Below are 19,726 nucleotides of genomic sequence, written 5' to 3'. Positions count from 1 at the left end.
TCCTCTAAACTGAATAGGGACTCAAAGTTAAGAAAAGCTAATATTCCTTCCAAATACTAAAATCTGAGACTTGAATTGCTTTGGAGCGTGTCTTCCAGAAACAACAGGGAAGGAAAAGAGAAACCCAGCCATTTAAACAGGAAACCCAAACCTCTAGAGCTTATGCCATTTTAGCCAAATAGGAACCATTCTCTTTCTTTTCAGAAACATGGGTTTAGGCTAAAGCTCAAGCATCACAAAAGGTACAGCTCTTTCATTTTAACTTAGATGACAGGAGGAAGGGCAGGACAGTCCTGGTGTAAACTGGAATAAATGACCTTCAAACAAGGTTGTATGAGTTTACCTATGAGGCCACAAAGCATGCTTTATGAAAACTCTTTTTACCCTAGGCCCTGGCTATTGGTTCCTCAGATTTTCATGTTTCAACGTACTGATTTGCCACAAAAACTACTGATTTTCCTCCCATCTCTTTTGAATACCACTACTTTCCAAAACAGATCACTGCTGTCTATGACACCGGGGGGGTTGTGGTAATGACCACTCTGATCTTTCCCTAAAATAGATTTCTTTATTATCATTGCCAACAGAAAATCGGTACTTTTCTATAGACCACAGAAGAGTTAAGGGTATTTTAACTCTGGCACTGTACTTTCAGCCCTGTATATTATAGTGAATTATTTCTAGATCAAATTATGGTGTTTTTTTTTTTTCCTCTCTCTTTTTTTTTTTTTTTTCTCCTCTCCAGACTGTATATTTACTAGTATCTGACATACAGCCACTGAAAGTTGACTTAAGGGATACAGAGTGGGTAAAGTAAAGAAAAATATAGTTCATATTACTGGCATACTGCCAAACATGAACAATAAATCTCTGCAAACACAGGAATAAATAGGGAGATGGGAATGCAATTATAAAAGAGGACATGAAAAGAAAAATACTGTAGGAAAAACATTTTCTTAGCTTCATAATTATCCAGTTTCTCAATATCTGATCTTTTCTGCTTTAGCTGTAATTATTTACTATTCATTTAAAGGAAATCAAATTCAGCTTTTAACTACACAAGATTTTTTGACAAATTTAATTTGCACTGCAGTGTGTAAAAATGAATAAAAAAGAAGTTGAAAACGTGGTTGTGCAGTTCATGCACCATTGTTTTATGAGCCAGAGAATGAAAAAGAAATACTTCATAAAGAACACAAATGCACCAAGGACTGCATTGATAGTGTATCAGCAACAAATCCCACAGAAGAAAGGCATGTGGAAAATTCACTTCAGTTGGAAAGCTAAGAATTTGAATTGATCTCGACTATGTTCAGAACTTTCTGTAATCATTTAACAATGAAATTAACTTGTATCTTAAATAAAGTAAATCTTCCTATGTGGTATGACAACCATCAGACATTCCAATTTTTTAGTAGAGCTTTTATTGGTCTCACACATCTATTTTAAAGGTATTAATGTAACTATTTTTTCAGAAAGCACAATTATTCAATATCAAATATTACACTGTAAAAATTATCTGTAGCTGAAAAAAGCCAAATCCTGCACTTAAGCCTCCACAATTTAAAAAGTACATAATTCTGTTTGTAACCTGATTGCTTATGTTGTATAATGTGGTTGAAAGACAGACCAATTTACTAATGGGAAAGTAGAAGAATAAAATCTTATGCTATATAGAGAAGGAAACTACTTTTTGTTTATAGCTAAAGGATGTACAATATCACTAACTCAAAGAAAGGTACTTGAGAATGTGAACACAGGAAAAAAGGAGGAGGAAAGGGAACACTGTATGCCAGAAATATTTGCCATTAACACGTGGCAATGACAATCTTGACTATAACTCAAGTACTTATAAGCTTAAGATTAATTAATCATGTAAAAACATGTAGTTACAACTATATACATGCTGTTGCATGTTTAGAAAGTATATTTAAATGCTCCTAAAATCTACCAATTTTTCTACAATAATATGTTTGGAATATTTAATATTCATAGGTTTTGTCTAAACATTTATTGAATCTGTGACGTGCTAGACTTACAGGCTGAGAAGCAACCAATATAGAGATGCATTACATGAAATTTTACAGACATTAAGCCAAACAACCTGTATGTTTTATTTCATCATCAAAATGTTCATTTGTATTTTTTTAAACATCTAATTTTAAAATGAAAAACTCAAAGCTTATTTTTGACATAGCAAAAAACAAATGACAATCCAATAAAATAACTATATAAAATCCTGAAAATAATGACGTTTCCATTAACTGTAAAGAAATTGACTTGATTTTCTTTCATAAATTTGTGGACATTTTAAATTACAGAGATAGCAGGCAAGTTAGTTCAAGAACAACTAAGTAACCAAATTCTACAAACACTTGACAAAATGTTTCTCAAAAAATATCAAAAGATATCTCAGGATGGCTTGGAAGACTGCTTACACAACATATATCCATTAATGGCAGCATATTTGCAAACAGACCTCCTAAGATTTCGCTTCAATGAATTGCAAGGCTGTTCTGTTAAATCTAGAATTAAATTATTTCAGAGACAACAAAACAAGTAATTACTATATAACAGAAGTGAAACTAATAAAAGTTTCAGTACCCCCATCTTTTTCTATTACAGACTAAAGCATTTTGCTTAAAATGTATATGAAATAGTACGAAGTGTCTCAGGTGCATGGAGAAGTCATTGTTATGAGGTCTGGCACTGGTCGCCTGATTAGAATTGATTTTCTTTCCTCTCTCTTATTGCTCAAGAGGGCTGCAGATTTATGACCTTTGCTTACATGTGCATGTGCATTTAAAATACTATGCATTAAATAAATTCCTAGTTTAGCTTTCTGTCACCTACATTTCTCCTTTCAGAGTTTTGAATTTCATGTACTTCTTGATTAAGATATTAAAAATGCTGCAATTAGACACTTAAGAATATGTTTTTGAATTTTAATTAGAAATGAAGCACACAAAAGAAAAAAATATTTAAACAACCTTTAGAGATAACTCTTCACACTTCTTTACCTTCTACTTGCACCTCGTATCACAAAGGTATCGTCATTCATAAAGACTATGTGATGCATGCTTTTTGTCTGAATACATCATGAGCCATAAAGAATTAAATTTTCAACAGGCTTATAGCTATTTTTTTTCTTATTTTATCTAAAAAAGAAGTAAAAAAGAGCAATAAAGCTTGATTACAAGAAGCAGCTATGAATAATTGAAACTTCAGTTAATGTCTTTTTGTTAATCTCTGATTAATACGCTAATTAGGACAGAATAATATTGCCACTACTTGGTAAAATCACATTTTATTTTTTTTCTATATATTACTTATTTCTTCTTCATGCTTCCTCGTTCTGAAAAAACTTGTTTGCAACTTTGAATGTTGGTCGTTTTTTTTCCACTAATAACATGGTTTTTTACTATCATGAATTTTCTTCCAGCAAAGGAAATGGCACAGACTGTTCTAGTATTTTTCTCACAATCACCTTAACTGCAGCAAAACTTCATGCTTATGACTGTAAGACTCAATCATTGTAATTTCCCTTCTGTGGAGTTCACAATAGGGCGGCACTTGTAGTTTGCTCAGAATGCACCTTCTTATTTGTTCACTGGTTTGAACAATTCTGAGCAATTTATTCCTATCCTTCATTCCTTACACCCTACAAAGTACCATCTCTTAATTTTGAGGCCTTGTTGGCTTCATTTGCTGAGTGCTTGCACTCAGCACAGGTATCACAGACATCTAAAACAAGGTATCTTTTGCTGCAGCTTTCGATGAATGGTAACTTTAATTAGTGTTACTACTGTGTGATGAATGCAGCTCAGTTATTTCCAAAACAACTAATTTGTAACATTCCTAAAGACATCAGAAAATGTAATTCCCTGGCTAACCTGAATTTTTTTAAGTTGCAACAAAATGAGCTTCCTTTAATTCCAATTAATTTCACTGCTGAATCTTCTCTTCCTACCTCACTTAAAAAACACTGACTCCATTTCAAAATTTGTGAGATTAAGGTAAAATAAGTTTTCATCCATTTAGGAAGTGAAGAGGGAAATCTATCAGAACAGCAGTATATATAAGGACCAAGAGAAAGGGAAAGAAATGCTCACAGGATTGCATGGTTTTGCTTTAGGATTGCATTCACTATTTTTGCTTTTCAGAATTCACTATTTTAATATTACATATTAATTAATCTATACAAGCCAAACTATATTCTATTATTTAAAACTGCTGTTTCAAAGGGGAGAGATCAAAATAGTGAAAAAATATCTATGACAAGGGCTCTTTAAGTATGAAGTCAAAATATAATAGTTTCTTATTACAGGAGAAAAAAAGCAAACATGACTTTAAGGTGCACAGTTAGAACAAAAATATGAAATACAGAGAAAATACTAAACCATGATGACAAGCAGTAACACTACCACAGAGTTTATGCAAGAAACTGAACTTGAAGAAAAATATATTGGAGTCTAAAGGGAGAAATAAGGAATGCATCTGAGCTATAATGATTTTACCTGAGGACTCTCTTTTATGAGTTAGAACTTTTATTTGTATTATTCAACTTGTACTGTCTGCATAATAACTAAGCTATCAGCATTTGTTTCTAGGGCAAGGATGAAGTGTCATGTTACGCAGCAGGAGCAAAATTAAATTAGTATTTTATTACAGAAGCAAAGAATTAGCTTTTCAAATAATTTTTCCCTCCAGGATTTAAAAGTTGACTACGTTGCTATGATGAATATATACTAAACTATTGGTCCCTATCTTGTCTTACTTCCTATCTCTTAAGAAACAACATAAATTATTTACTTTAATGTAAATTATATTTACATTATATTAAACATAATATATAAAATTTTCAAATACGTCTATGCTTTAGAATAGGAAGCCCTGTAACTGATATTAAGAAAAAAATAAAATTAATTCTTCCAGAAAATATGAAATCTAGACAAACAGAGAGGACTTCTATCAGACACAGCTCCCTTCATAAGAACCTGTTTACCTAAATTTATAATTGCCTGACCTATTAATGTTCTCTGCCATAAATCAAGATTAGGGACAGAAGGAATGCTACTTTAAGAAGACTTAGTTTATAGATTTCAACTTAGAGATGCCTACATTGATGATGTCACGATGCAGGCAAATTGTATAATAAATTGAAACTGGAGGAAGCAGATAATGAGGGCACAGATTTATTACATATAGCTTAAAGAATATGAAATCAAAGAAGTTTATTTCTTTATTTACTTATTAAAAAATGACAGGAGATCTGTTCATTGGCTGATTTATGTTGACAGAAATAAAGGTGCCGTTATTTACAGTCTGGCTGTAAAAACCTTCTAAATCACATATAAATGACTTGTCACGAAGCTCTTCTATAAAGTTATATATGTCACTTTGAAAATGATACCCAACAGTTTAATACACTGGATTGAGGTAGTGCTTCTTTGTTGATATGCCCTCTCACTACTTCTCTTGCTCTTTCCTGGGAACAGCAGCACTGGCATCACTGCTCACACTGCAGCTGGTTCCTGTGGAGAACTCAGACTACCAAGAGCTCTCTACTCAGTGGAAAGGACTTGCATGACCTAGCAGATCACTGAATGTAGACGGATGCGGGCTGGCCAATATGCTATTCTACTTAATAAGTATGCACGCTCATTCTCTAAACCTTCACTTTTTAAATGTATCTATCTATTAACTTTGTATAGATATCCTGAAGTAATATCTCTGTCCAACACTTACTCTTTTACTGAGTTATAATTAGCAGGTACCTGGCAAGATAGTATTTGAAGAAGGTAATTCTGGCAAACAAATGTGAATCAGTTTGAATTTCTCCTGGAAGAGTCAATAATCTAATTGTCTCCCTCTGGAGATTTAAGTTCACTGTATTAAAGTTAGAATTGTTTAAACCTATGAGTTACTGCTCTGATCAATTTACTGAAATCACCTCAGTAACTTTTGTAAAGTGCTCTAAAAATACGTCTGAAGGAGAAAGAAAGGAGAGTAGTGTGACTGCTTTGCTTAAACATATTCCTCAGTAGCATATCCTTTCAATATAAATGTAAGGATAATAATTTGAATGAACAACATCAGGAACAGAACTCAGGACTAATTTTCTTTATTATAGTATTACAACCGTTTTTCTTCTGAACCTTCTCTTCTTTGTGTGCATGCAGGTTTCATCTATTGAGGGTTGTCTCCTGTCAATTTATAATTTATAAATACTTGTTTAGAATAGGAATCTGTCCTTATTCCTCAGTGGAGCACAGACTGCTTTTCAGTTGTTGCACTAAAAGTAATTCTCTCTACACGTACACACATGTGCACATAATTTTCGCCAGAACAGAGCTAACCCTAACCCTCTTCAGTGAAAGTTTTCAAAATACTTCAGGTCTATATAACATACTGATTTGCTGTTATTTGTAAAACACAGAGAAAGTCCCTGCAGAGTTCAAAGAATTCTGTTTCAGTGTATTTAAACCACAATTAGCAGAACTGTACTAAAAATAGAAACGAGGAAAAGTCCGGACAATTAGGAACAACTGCCTAGAAACCTATGCAAGCTATGACTGAAATAATAGCCTCATTTTTTCAAAGCCATAATTTTATTTATTTATTTATTTATTACAGAGTAGGTGTTTGCAGAAATTCTTTGAAGAAAAAACTTGGGAAGCTATTTTTCTTTTTAAATGAAAATGAATTCTGTAAATACAGACCAAATAGACTTTTCTGCTTTTAAAAGTGAGGAATGAAGTGCTTTAATAAAGAAAAAACATGAATTATTGCTGGAATACTTTTCATGCACTAGTGGTAACTGTTTATATGATACTAGTGGTACTCTTTATATGATAGACAATACTGTAGTTTTGTCAAAATAATGAAGGTTTAAAATGTACTTTGCAGTTGTACAAGTAGGATCATCATTCTTGTCTTTATGCTCCAATCAGTGAATATGTTCACAAAATACCTATAGAGTATCCTTGTGTTTTTGATTCACAATAAAAGATGTAAGACACAATGTCTGCTATGTTTTTCTTTTGCCCTGGCCTTATTATCACAGATCATAACCTATACATTGCATAAGATTGTGTCTCATCCAATTGGCAGATTAAGGAGTGATGAGTAGTATTAAAGAACGGATTGGTATGTTGTCCAGAAAAATCTTGCATTATTCATTGTGATCTTTTTACAGTACCCCTGTGTTTTTCACTGAAAAAGGTTGGTGCATAGAGAATGAAATAAGACTCTATGGGAGGACGAAGAACAGCAATCAATCAGATTTAAAACACTGAACAAGAGTTAAACATTATGTTTAATCTTTGATTCCTTGGTTCTGTAATCTGCAATACAGAAGATAAAAGTGTTTATGGACCCCAGTGTTGAGAGAAGCTAAGAAAACTTAGTATTGCTAAAATATGATATTTCTGAGCAAGCCAGACAAGCCAAGAATGAAAGAATAATAAATGCAAATTTGACCATGCACAAAAGATGGCTTTGTAACAAGTCACTAGGGATTTAGACATAGATTCAAATTATCTCACTTAATGCCTAGCTGTTATAAAGAAAAAAAAAAAAGAGAAAGAAAAAAGAAAAACAAACAAACAAAACCCACCTATTTGTATAGATAACACACTAACTCAATTTGAACCAGAATTTAATAACATGGACCAGTGTAACTTAATATTTCAGGTAAAGCCAGACTGGGGTGTCTATCTTACAACTGAAGGAATTAATGGTACTCAGGTAACAAGGTTTAAGAACTTAAAACGAAAAACAATTCTATGTAAACACAAATGGGAACCAGCACTAGGTTCAGAAAGGAAATGTTCATAATGACCCAGCTTAGCACCATCAATTAGTGAAAATACAAGAAGAATAAAATACACATTTAATTTCCTAATTAATTTTCATATTTTGTAGAATGATAAAAATATTTCTATTGTTTATAGAAAATGTAATATAAATTATGCAAAGACATTTTTGCACTACTTCAGTATGATGTAAATCTGCACTCTACAGTGAACAGAAGTGTTAAAATATTTCAGCTTAGCAATAACATGAAAATGAACATCAATTAAAATTGAATTAATTTCATAACAGGATTTTCAAATGCATGCAAAATCATATAAAGCTTTGGTTTTCTTTCTCATCAATTTAGAATCATACTGTTCTCTCCCTGGGTATAGATGTATGAAATATATAAAATGCAGAAAAGTATCTATACTTCTCTGGCCCTTGAGACAAGTAGCTCTGCTGCCATATTTGTTAACCACTTGGACTGCAGCAATGAAGGAGTCATCAGTCTTGGTCCATTTTGCTGGCAGCAGAAGGTGTTTTCAGCCTGCTGTTATAGAAACTAGCCAGTAGGGAACACATACAACAATGAAAAGAAATTGATACAGGGACAGTTTGATGACATGCAAGGGCAGCATGGCAACAGCAAGGATGAATTTGTACCGGTTTCAGTTCAAATACTGACATCCTCTAGAGACCTAGTTAAACCTTTTGTTGCTGTGCTTAACTGTGTAGAAATTTCAATATTTCTGCTTCAACAGAAATCTGATATTGCATGGTTTCTGCAGAAGTATTTGTTATATCTGAGAACACCTCCTTTGCTTCTCCGTAATACTCAAAACTGCCACTCTGCTGAGCCATGAAAATAAAATCTATCTGCGAACAGTAAAACAGTAAGCGTATTTCTCATTTCATAATTAAACTATAACAGTCCACAGCAGCTTCTCAGCTATGCAAAGTGACATATTGAGGATTCTTCAGAAGAAAGGAATTTCTCTTTAAAGTTTTGTAGGTAATTGTAAAGGTGAATTAATAATCTATAGGGTTTTCAAACAACTTTCGACCAGCATCAGTACGTGGGACCATAAAAAACTAACATTTATCTTAAAACAGGAAAATAATTGTTTCCTTTTAGAGAGAAACTGTAAGTATTAGTTGTCTTTTGTTTCGGTATTGTGGCTTGTTCTTTTCACTTTTCTAGCTCCTGCCCTACAAGATGGAAAAAAAGTAAACATCATATAAAGCAGAAATGATAAAAGAAAATGTAGAATAAAAGTAGTTCCTAAACAAAAAAAGTCAAATTATGCTCTCAATTCATTAGTTGACTTGAACTACTTAATTCAACTTTAACAAGAAAAAACTAGCACATCAGAACATCTGCATCACGATAAAAATATTTTTTTCCTTGATACATGTACAGTACCCAGATCCATTAAAAAAAAGAAAAATCATGATGTAATTAGCGTCCCATAAAAGGTTAGCATACTATTTTTGTGCATTAACAATGTATTATACAACTCTCAGATTCAAAGATGTTTTATTCCTCTTGTCTCTTTGCTATTCTACAAGAGTTCCAAGGATTTGAGATGTAGTTCAGTGTCACCAAATGTCAAATTTTATAAGAAAAACTTCTGAAAAATCTTAAAAGAAAATGAAAATTTATGGATGTTTATGATTTTCCATATGTTCATATAGTCTCATCTGATTAATTATGAGTGATAATTAAATATCTAAGTACTAAAAAAAAAACAACAAACCTATACGGAAATTAATAGACCCATAAATTGTGGGACCTGCTTTCCTGTGAATATTTTATTCCTTGTGCCCATGTCCTGACTCAAATGCACACCTTATCAAATTTCCATAACTTTACCTCTCTCAGAATTATCTCCTTGCCTTAACTGTTTTCCACTGTATGATTAGGTCAAAAAACGTATCATAGGGATACGTATCAACTGTAGGACTTATGATCAATGCTGCAGTCAGCATATTATCAACACCTTTGACAACTGTGTTGTCTTTTTCATTATTTTTATCTCAAACTGCAAGCAGGCTGCTCTCACAATCTCTGCTGCCTCAGAGTACAACTGTGAAGCCTGTGAACTATTATAAATTGTGCAAAGTCAGATTCAGAGGTAACACGGTGTCTTTACACACCTGGAAGGGCACAGAAGTAGCATCTAATATGTGCTGTACCAAGAAAGTTTATATTACTATACTAATTTTGTCCAGCAGACTTGGGAATTTAAAGACAGATTGTCAGTTAAACTGAAGCAACTATTAGGCTTTTTACCAGAGGAAACCAGATGCTCAAAGAAAGAAGCACTCCACAGAGCTTGATTTTACAACAAGATCCTGTTCAAATGAGGGATATTCCAACAGACCTCTGCTAAATTATGAGATCCCTTGGGAGAAAAAGGTTTTAATATTTATTATGCCTTTCTCCTTTACTTTATTAAAAAGAAAAAAAAAAAGTAAAACCCCAACAACAAAATCTCTCCATATCCAGCCTTTATAGTCACATTATTAATAATGTCACATTATTTATAATTGGTAATTATAAAATTACCAATTTTATATTTTGTACTTCATGAAGCCTGCATGAAAATTGCCTTGTAAAGTTTAAAAATCACACAGATGAGACAATTATTTACAATTAAATTTGGCTTTGAGAGATTGTATTCTACCTCTACCATAATTTAAGCATGTACCTAGCACATACAACTGACACCTTTGAGCAAAGGAACACATATCTTTTTTTTTTTTTTTTTTTAAATTTTTACAACCTATTTACACACATTTTGAGACAAAAATATTGTGTCAATGTTAGTTCAACCAACTGCTTTGTAAACAAGATTAGAAATCTTCTGTGAAAACTAAGGAGTTCACTATTATTAAGGTACTGTAATCTGTAAACCGTTATTTTAAAGCCGGCTAAACAGTTTCTTCAGCAAGCAAATTTAAAGGTCTTGTGCACACAGCACATAGATTTTAGAGGAAATTTAAGAAAATATCTCATCTATATTAAGTATACCATAGAGAATTAACTACACGGCAGAGGGAAAAGTAAGGAGACTGCTACTTTCTCACTTAATGCAGTGCATAGCAGCACAAAACATGACAAGGGAGTTGCTGTGCTGCTTCGGCAGACCCCCTCCAACCTGGATTAATTTCCAGTTTCCATATTCTGTTTACTTGTTGTGCATACATTAGTGCTAATGACTGTTCAAAGTGTTAAAAACCATACTGTGAGCTCCATTTTTTTTTTTTTTTAATTAATTATATGAAGTCTTCTTTACAATTAATATTCATATCTGTTCAAATCATTACATCCTTCATGCATTTCATCTCTGAAAAAATATTTCTCATCTCACAACTTTGCCTTCTGTTAAGAGCAGCCTAATCTCAAAAGGCTTTGCAAAATGCTTTACCTAGAATTTGAATTTGTATCTGTAATGCGGCATTTGCTGGGCTGTTGGGACATTGAGTTTGACTCAATGACCCTTTTTGGTTCCTTCCAAACATATCCTGTGATTCCATGACTCTGGAAGGAAAGAAAATACTAAACAATATCCACTTCCCTTAAAGCTAATGTATCTGTGTAATTTACTGCTTCAAGTAAGTAATAACATTTTAGAACTGAATATCTCCATGCTGTTTTAATGGCAAAAAAAAAATGAAGTTGATGTAAAAAAATATATATATACACAAATAAAAGTGTATTTTTTTTTTCCTTACATGAAGAGTGAAAACTAGTACAATCCATGTAAAACAACTCTATAACTAACACACTTGCTATCACTTTCAAAGCATATTAATAGCTTTCCAGTATGGAAGAAGAGAAACTTTCCCAGAAGGCACAGAAGTGAACCAAATGGCATGGTTCAGTGCTAAAGCAAACATCAAATTTGTGAAGTTTTGTAACACACACATACTACAGGGTTATCACCAGTATATCAGATTTCAGTGGTTTCAAGATGGTATTACTGTATTATGAATTAAAATCAGAAAAAAAGGAGATCAGAATCTTTGACTCATGTAATCCCTATGAACTTTTAATTAGATTAGAGTAACAAACATTTTTAAAGCTCTTACTGTTTTGCTTGATTTTCTCATGCTCTTTGGAAGTCAATATAAAACATTATATGATATATAAAATAAAGTAATCGATAAAAATAATATAATATATAATATAGATAAATAAGATATGTCAGAAAAGCAAACTTGGTGATCATATTACCTTTAGAAATTGGTTAACATATCTAAGAATATTTTACTTTGCAAATTCCAATCTAAATCTCTGAAGCTATTCAACAGAAGTATTTCCTTCTGCTAATTCTGTATTTGAGGATTTCAGACAATTTTTAAATTGTTTTTTGAGCTCCAAATATGGAATGGCCGATTATCTTGCTCCAGAAGTTTAGCACAGAATAGAAACACAGAGGCTACGCTTACTTGCAGCACTGGTATTATCTTCACTATCCCCAGTGACCATTTGCTGGAGGAAAACCTATTGTGCCTCTCTTCTGTGATAGCATCAGACAACCTTTCTAATCAGATTTATAGAAGCAGACTGACAACTTACAATTTTGGCACAGTCTTTCAATCTTGAGAGCAACCTAGAAAAGATTTCCTACTCCATTTCTTCTTTCAGAAGACATCACTTCAGATAACTGGATAGTTCCATCATATTTGTTTCATCTGTACCCTGCTAAAGATGAAGATAAAAGGGCCAGCTAATGCTGTCTGATGTGGAGAAATGCCCCTAGAAAGTAAAGTAACTGCCATACCGTTTGAGACAGGCCACCCTGCCAGCAGCTTGATATAGCAGGGCTCTGTTAGAGATTATGACACCTACGCTGTAGCTGTCTACACGCAGTTCTGTAAAGCTGTAGTCTAATCACCCTTCACAGCAGACAGGCATCAGGCAGTGCGGGCTTCCACAGCATTTCTGCCCCCCTGCCTGTCCAGTGTGTGCCCCAGGTTGAGCTCAGTCATCCTCCCCCATCCAGGCTCCACCGCCTGAAACATGGTGAACTCTACCTACTGGAACAGGAGCTCAGACACACCACACATTTGTAGGTTCCGTGTGCAGACTACTAAAACCTCTGTGCTACATCTCACCCTGGAGACCACTCAGCTGTCATGTTTCTGATTTAGACTAGTGACCAAAAACTATCCAGGAAAGAAACAGACAAAATAGACCCTCAAATGACTTTACATTGCAACAAATTTCTATTGTAACTGACTCAGGTGGCATTATATCAACACTTCCAGATGGCACATATCAACAATAGCTCTTAAATATCACTTACTATTCTGAGTAAATTGGAACCTACTTGAACTTGCATTATCTGTCCTCGCACTAATCCCTGCTTATTCTGATACCGAATACTTCCTCTCACAGAGAAACTGAAGGAACAATTGAAAAGTTAATGGCCCTACACACGAAAATTGATCACATCATCCTGTGGCTTTAAATGCCTGAACATAACAGAACCACAGAACATTATAGTAAAAATAGGAATGGAGAGTTTACACTGTTTCTACTGGTGACAGTGGTAACTTATTCAGAAGGCATCATTTATCATAAAGTCAGTTCATCCTCCTTAGAACCCCCAAATATAAATCATGCATCTTCCCATAATATGTTACCTTACCACAGCCCTTCCCTTGCCACGGACAAGTTCTCTGTAGGTGAAAAAAGGTTTCCACTAACACAAATACTGAGTTGTTCTATTTACTATTAACTCTTATTCCAGCAATCAAAACAATTATTAATTAATGGATCTGGAAAAATAAATGCTTAAAATTGTTGGATACAAATTTTTAGCTTTCTAAAACATGCATTGTTTTACCAACAGTGAATGTAGCCCATATATTATTATACACGTACTTTATACACATATATATACACACACAATACAAATATATTATACATTATACTTAACTACATGTGAAACTTTTCCATGCTGTATTTTATACTATGATACATTAATGAGTGTAAGAAGATAAGCAAGGAAGAAAGGAAGGAAGAGAAAGAGGGAATAAGAATAAATTATCTCCAAAATTTCATATGAATGTAAAGAAGCCATCTTTTTGGTCAAGCAGATTTTCACTTTTTTTTTTTTCCAGAATTAAGCATGAAGGCAGAGTTCCGAAGGCTCCTGGAACTTTTCATTTCCCCATGTTCTTACCACTAATATGTAGGCTAATTGCCTGCATAAGAAAATCATGAGGGACTCATGCCATCTAACTCTAGCCATCTAACAGGGATGATGTAAATTATGATTTAGAGGAGCTATTTCTATCCATTTGCTATACTGATAGGCTCCCAGCTTAAGGTGCTGTGAGCTGCATTTCAAGCTACGTGCCTGGAAGTAGAATGCATTTATGTCCCCCTGCCCTGCAGTGACTGCTCACTTAGCTCTTACTCATGAAACAAACAAACATTAAAAAAAGTTATTAGGTTTATTTTTAATTTTCATTCTTCAAAATGCCCTGACGTGAAACAATGAACAATAGATTTAGTCTACAAAATCAGCAGCATAGATATGCATTAACCAGTATAGCCACGAGATGGCTCTCAATACTCAATTTAAAACTACAATCACGATGAACTACAACAATCCCAATTAGCTTTCCCCCCTTATTATTAGTGACATATTTCATCACACTTGTTACTAGAAACGTTTTCCTATTTCCACAATAGACAAAGATTTTGAAGATATTTCAAATTTACTTTCTGCCTTAATGACACAAATCATTTTCTAAGGAAATCAAATGAGGTATTTCCGGACTATGCGTAACAGCAACATTTTCCTGTAGTCCCATAATCTCCCCAAAATTTAAGTCCTCTTGATAGTTGAAGTTAATATATAAATAAGTGAAGTAAATTATTTGCTTTTTTTTTTTTTTTAGTTAGTTTTCAAATATTTACTAGTTCTGTCTCATAAAAACTGCACGAAACTTTATATCTAAACATGAATTTCATAGAATGGCTCAGGTTGGAAGAGACCTTAAAGATCCCCTCCAACCCCCGTGCCAGGGAAGGGACACCTCCCACCAGACCAGGTTGTCCAAGGCCCCATCCAGCCTGGCCTTGAGCACCTCCAGGGACGGGGCAGCCACTGCTTCTCTGGGCAACCTGTTCCAGTGCACCTCACCACCCTCTAAGCGAAAAATTTCCTTATAACTGCTAATTTAAATCTCCCCTTTTAGTTTAAAACCATTCCCCCATGTTCTGTCATCTGACTGAGCAAAAAGTTGTTCTCCATCTTTTTTATAAGCTCCTTTTAAGTATTGAAAAGCTGCAATGAGGTCACCTCAGAGCCTTCTCTTTAGGCTGAACAACCCCAGCTCTCAGACTTTCTCCATAGGAGAGGTGCTCCAGCCCTCTGATCAACTTCATGGCCCCCCTCTGGACTCATTCTAACAGATCCACATCCTTCTTGTGCTGAGGGCAAGGAATTTGTTGGGAATTTGCATGTGGGTAGAATATTATACATCTTGCCTTTTTCCAATATGCTCTAGCTATATTCTTTATGTTCTTAATTATCATTTTGCTTTTCCTTTTACAGGTTTATTAATAGTTGTGGGTTTTGTCATCAACCTTCCACCTATTTCCTTAGTCATTTAGTATCATAAATATCTCTGTTTACATGTAATGTTTATCTTTTCCACAAGTGGAAATCTGAAATTTAAAGAAACTGGACTGTGTAGGAGGAAAAAAAAAAAAAAAAAAGTGTTCTTAATAAATAAGGCTATAAGGCTGTAATTTTCAAATGAGTAAATAATTACTTGATTCTGCTTTAAAAAAAAAGAAAAATAATGAACATAATTAGTTTTCTGCATAAATACTAATGTATAAGATGGAATTTGTGTTTAATTAGTATTTTAAATGACTGTGGCAGGGTGCTGTGCAGGATTATGAGAATGCAGGCATTCAAATCTCACCCAATAGTTAAATATTTAGGATCAATTCAACTGGAAAACAGTTCACAGAATCCTAGAAAATGATAAACATAAAACTCTAACAGGTGAGTCATAGCTAAGTGAGAGACAGCAAAGGAAACAATTCATAAGATGAAGTCTTTCATAAGGGTTCACACTGGTTTTAAATCATGGTAACTAACACAATGGTTGAAAATAATCAACTACAATTATAGCTCTCACTTTTCACTGTGAATGAATGAATTCTTCAGATTTGTATGGTACTGTGAAAGAGCAGAAGTCACTTACAACCATTGTCTTGGATATATTCCTTAGACAAGAGACCTCAGTGGTTACTTCAAGGAATATGCTCCCTCACAGGAACAAGATCTGAGAGAATACTTGAAAATAATTGTTATAGAGGTTTTGAAATTATATGCCATGAAGCAAGAAAAGATACATGTTTTTAATGTGATGTTGCAACACAAACATTTTTCTACTGTGGTGTAGCTACTGAATCGAGAACCCAGAAAATCATTTCTGAATGTAAAGGTCATTAAACATATTATACGTAAAATTGTTAAGCCTATATGAATGATTATTACCTATGAATCACTGGGACAGACGCACGTTTTCTTATTGCTTTCAGTTCCAGAATCTAACTGAAAATCCACATCTGCAAATACTCAAAACATTGTGCTGTGTTTCTTCTATGAAACACTGTTTTGTGCTGTGTTACCTTGTGTCCTTACCGCTTGCTCCAAAGCCAACAGTCTCTTTCCCATTAGCTTCAATAGGTTTTTCAATTGGACTCTTCAACTGCAAACCAGCTAGGACTTCATTCAATTATTCAGCAATACTACAGTTTAAATGAAAACATGGCAATATGATGCTAAAGGTCCCAAACTCTTTTCAGATTTCTGATTACTGTCCTTGATAAACATGTAGCACAATACTTGAAAAAAAGTGATCTCTAGAATCAAAGACAGAACCAGAATTCTGTTTGATTACAAAATGCATGTATACGGAAGCCAGAAGTACTTTCACAGACATAAAATGTGCAGTATCTTTCATCCTTCATGCACCTGCCTTTGAATTGAGAACTAAGTGCTTTTCAAGTATTATTACAAAGATACTAGATAAAGGCTTTTGCAAAGATCTTGATTCTCTAAATTCTTGACCCTAAAGGTTTGCCATCCACTATTAGTTTTTTTTTTTTTTTTTTTTTTTTTGGCATTTTCTCAGCAGTTCTCAGTATTTTAGAACTTCCAAACTTATAAGCCAACTTAGCCATTTATAAGCCAATTTGTTACTTCATACCTATATTTTTTGTCTATCTAAATATAAAAGAAAGAGTAGAATCCCTAGAACACTGATTACTAAAACAGAAGGCATAATCTTAAACATATAAATTATGAGTTCTGCACATGGCAAATTTAATTTTCATCTCATAGTTGTGTTAATACTCAGCATTACCTATAGAGAATGACAGATCCCTGTACTAGTTAGAAGAAATCAACGTGGCTTAATCAAAAACAGTTTTCAAGGTCATTATTCAATTAAATAACACATTTTACAAATGCTCTTATAGGTCCTTATCTGGGAAAAAAGAATCTTTAGTTTAAAAGCAGAATGTGTCAGACATCTTGATGCTTTCAAGGTTGATGTATAAGATTTATTAAGTGGAAGTTCAATTTGCCTGCAAAAACTGTGCAGGAGCCAGTAAGTACTGCCTATGAAAGAATCACAATGCTACAAACTCTTCTAGTCACAGGCACTTTGTTGCTGTGCAGAGTAGACCATCTCAGGTCTTTCTGAGTTCAAGTGATCAGTAGATCTGCACAACATTTTCCCCCAGGTCACAATTACTTTACAGTTGCGTAACACATTTGTTTTTTCTCATCTGTACATAATTTTGTGACTTTTTGTGACTTAGGAAACATTAACTATCAATACACAAGTTTTTATTCTTCTTTACCTACCAAAACTTTTTTTTTTTTTTAATTATTATTATATAAATATATAAACATTATATATGTATTGTTTTTTTGCAAAGCTTCATCAAAATCTTCCAGTAAATGGGGAAGTTGCTGGCCTATGTTTGCATTTGTCTCAGCATCCACATTTTCACAACTTCTGCCTGTTGTCACTAAAAAGATTCACTAGAAAAGTTGTGCATAACATTTTGAAATCACATATGTACTTTTACAGAGTTGATAAACCATCACAATACCGCAAAACTGTTGTACATATAACCATTTTCAGTAAAATTTCAAATATGTTCCATTAGATGTTTCTAAACCATTGGGCAGATTAGATATCTGAAGGCAGGATACACAAAACATTCATTAACATTTTGATTTCTATCGAAAGTGCCAAAAAACAAATGTGAGAAAATTACGTGAGGTACTTGGTAGAATGATGGTATGGGGTCCCCTAGTTGTACAAGCACCATCTCAGACACATGACAACTCCATTATATATATAACACTATTCTTTATCAAAGGGGTAGCAAATATATTTAGTTTGAAACAGTCCAATGTCTGATTAACTGTAAAGAAAGACACGATAATGCTTATAAATCATGTACTTTTTATATATAAAAAATAATACATAATTTATAAAGGTAATCATAATTTAAGTTCCACTACTTTTGAGTTAAAAACATTAAATATTCAAAATAAATTTACTAATATCTTCTATTATTGATTTTGGAAGTAACAATATATTTTCTCATGAAGACAGGATGATATTGAAAAATATTACTCATCTAATTAGAACAGTTTTAAATGTGAACTATAGCACGAAATATAAATTCAAAGCCAAAAAACTTTCAAATCTGAAAGTCTTGTGTAAATTTTTTGGAAAAGTTTTCAGGCCATACGCACATCATCTGCAAATATGTCAAAACAGGATCTGTCTTGCTTGTCTATTGTTGTTTTTCTAGTTTTCCTCACAGGTTAGCAATGATTTTACCCAACAAAAGTCTGAAGCTGAATAAAACCATTGCCTGAAATGCATTCCTACACACTCAGTGTCCAAATGCTCTAGAAATATCAATCACCCTAGTTTATAGTATTTTCTTAATATCCCATTCTAGAGAATACATAGGAAGTGTTGATGGTATTCATTTCAATTTTTTATTTTTATTTTTTTTTTCTATTTGGACTATGGGAGATGCTAGGACATTGCACTTGTGGGTTTTTAGAATTTCTTTAAATACTTATTACATATATTATATATGATTGTTGCTTGACAAAGAAAGAGGTTCACACAATAGCCATTCAGAAGATCTTAAGGCTAGGAAACCTTGTTTCCTAGCCAGGTTGGATGACCTAGTAAGTTTGTATTTGACAAGAAGGAAACATTCTAGGAAAAATCTTACTCATGTCGGTATTTTTCATGTCTTCTCCAAGTTCTAAAACCAAATTTGTTTAAAATCCTGTTCTACCAAAAGCCTACTAATTTTCTTGTAATTTCATGGGAATAAAAAGTCCTAAAATTTTTCATTTCACAGAAATGCTCACAGCTTCTTAAAAGCCATGCACTTTGAAGTCTGCCTACCATTTTTTTTAGTAATGTTATTTTCATTCCATAATACAGAATGAGTTCCTTTTTTGTTACCTACCAGTTTTCATTATACTTCATATACAGTTTGCGTATACTCTAGTCTTCTCAAAAACATGTTGCCATCACTCTAGGTCCTACTAATGTAATTTCGTTCTAGTTACAATTACAAAAAATTACAAATATGGTGCATGTAAAAAGATGTATCCAAGCACATATATTATGTATCTCAAAAATGGGATGGTAAGAATACTAGTTTTGTTATTATTGTTTTGAGATCTTTTGTAATCATTGATTAGAGGTTTTGGTATAACAATCTGGTAGCAAGAAAGAGGTCTCTGAAATAATTAGGTTCTTCAAGAGACATATAGCAAATTTAGCCAAATTATTATTTTACTATGCTAAAGGTGCTATGCAACAGTATCTG

General features: G+C 33.3%; 1 protein-coding gene across 4 annotated transcripts in view; it reads right to left on the bottom strand.

The window, feature by feature from the left end:
- The window catches only part of ASCC3 (activating signal cointegrator 1 complex subunit 3), a 274,883-nt gene that overhangs the window by 103,770 nt on the left and 151,387 nt on the right, over positions 1-19,726 (bottom strand). The window lies entirely within an intron of this gene.

This window comes from Anas platyrhynchos, chromosome 3, assembly GCF_047663525.1.
Source record: "Anas platyrhynchos isolate ZD024472 breed Pekin duck chromosome 3, IASCAAS_PekinDuck_T2T, whole genome shotgun sequence".
Classification (NCBI taxonomy): domain Eukaryota; kingdom Metazoa; phylum Chordata; class Aves; order Anseriformes; family Anatidae; genus Anas; species Anas platyrhynchos.
This window is presented reverse-complemented; position numbering and strand designations above follow the sequence as displayed.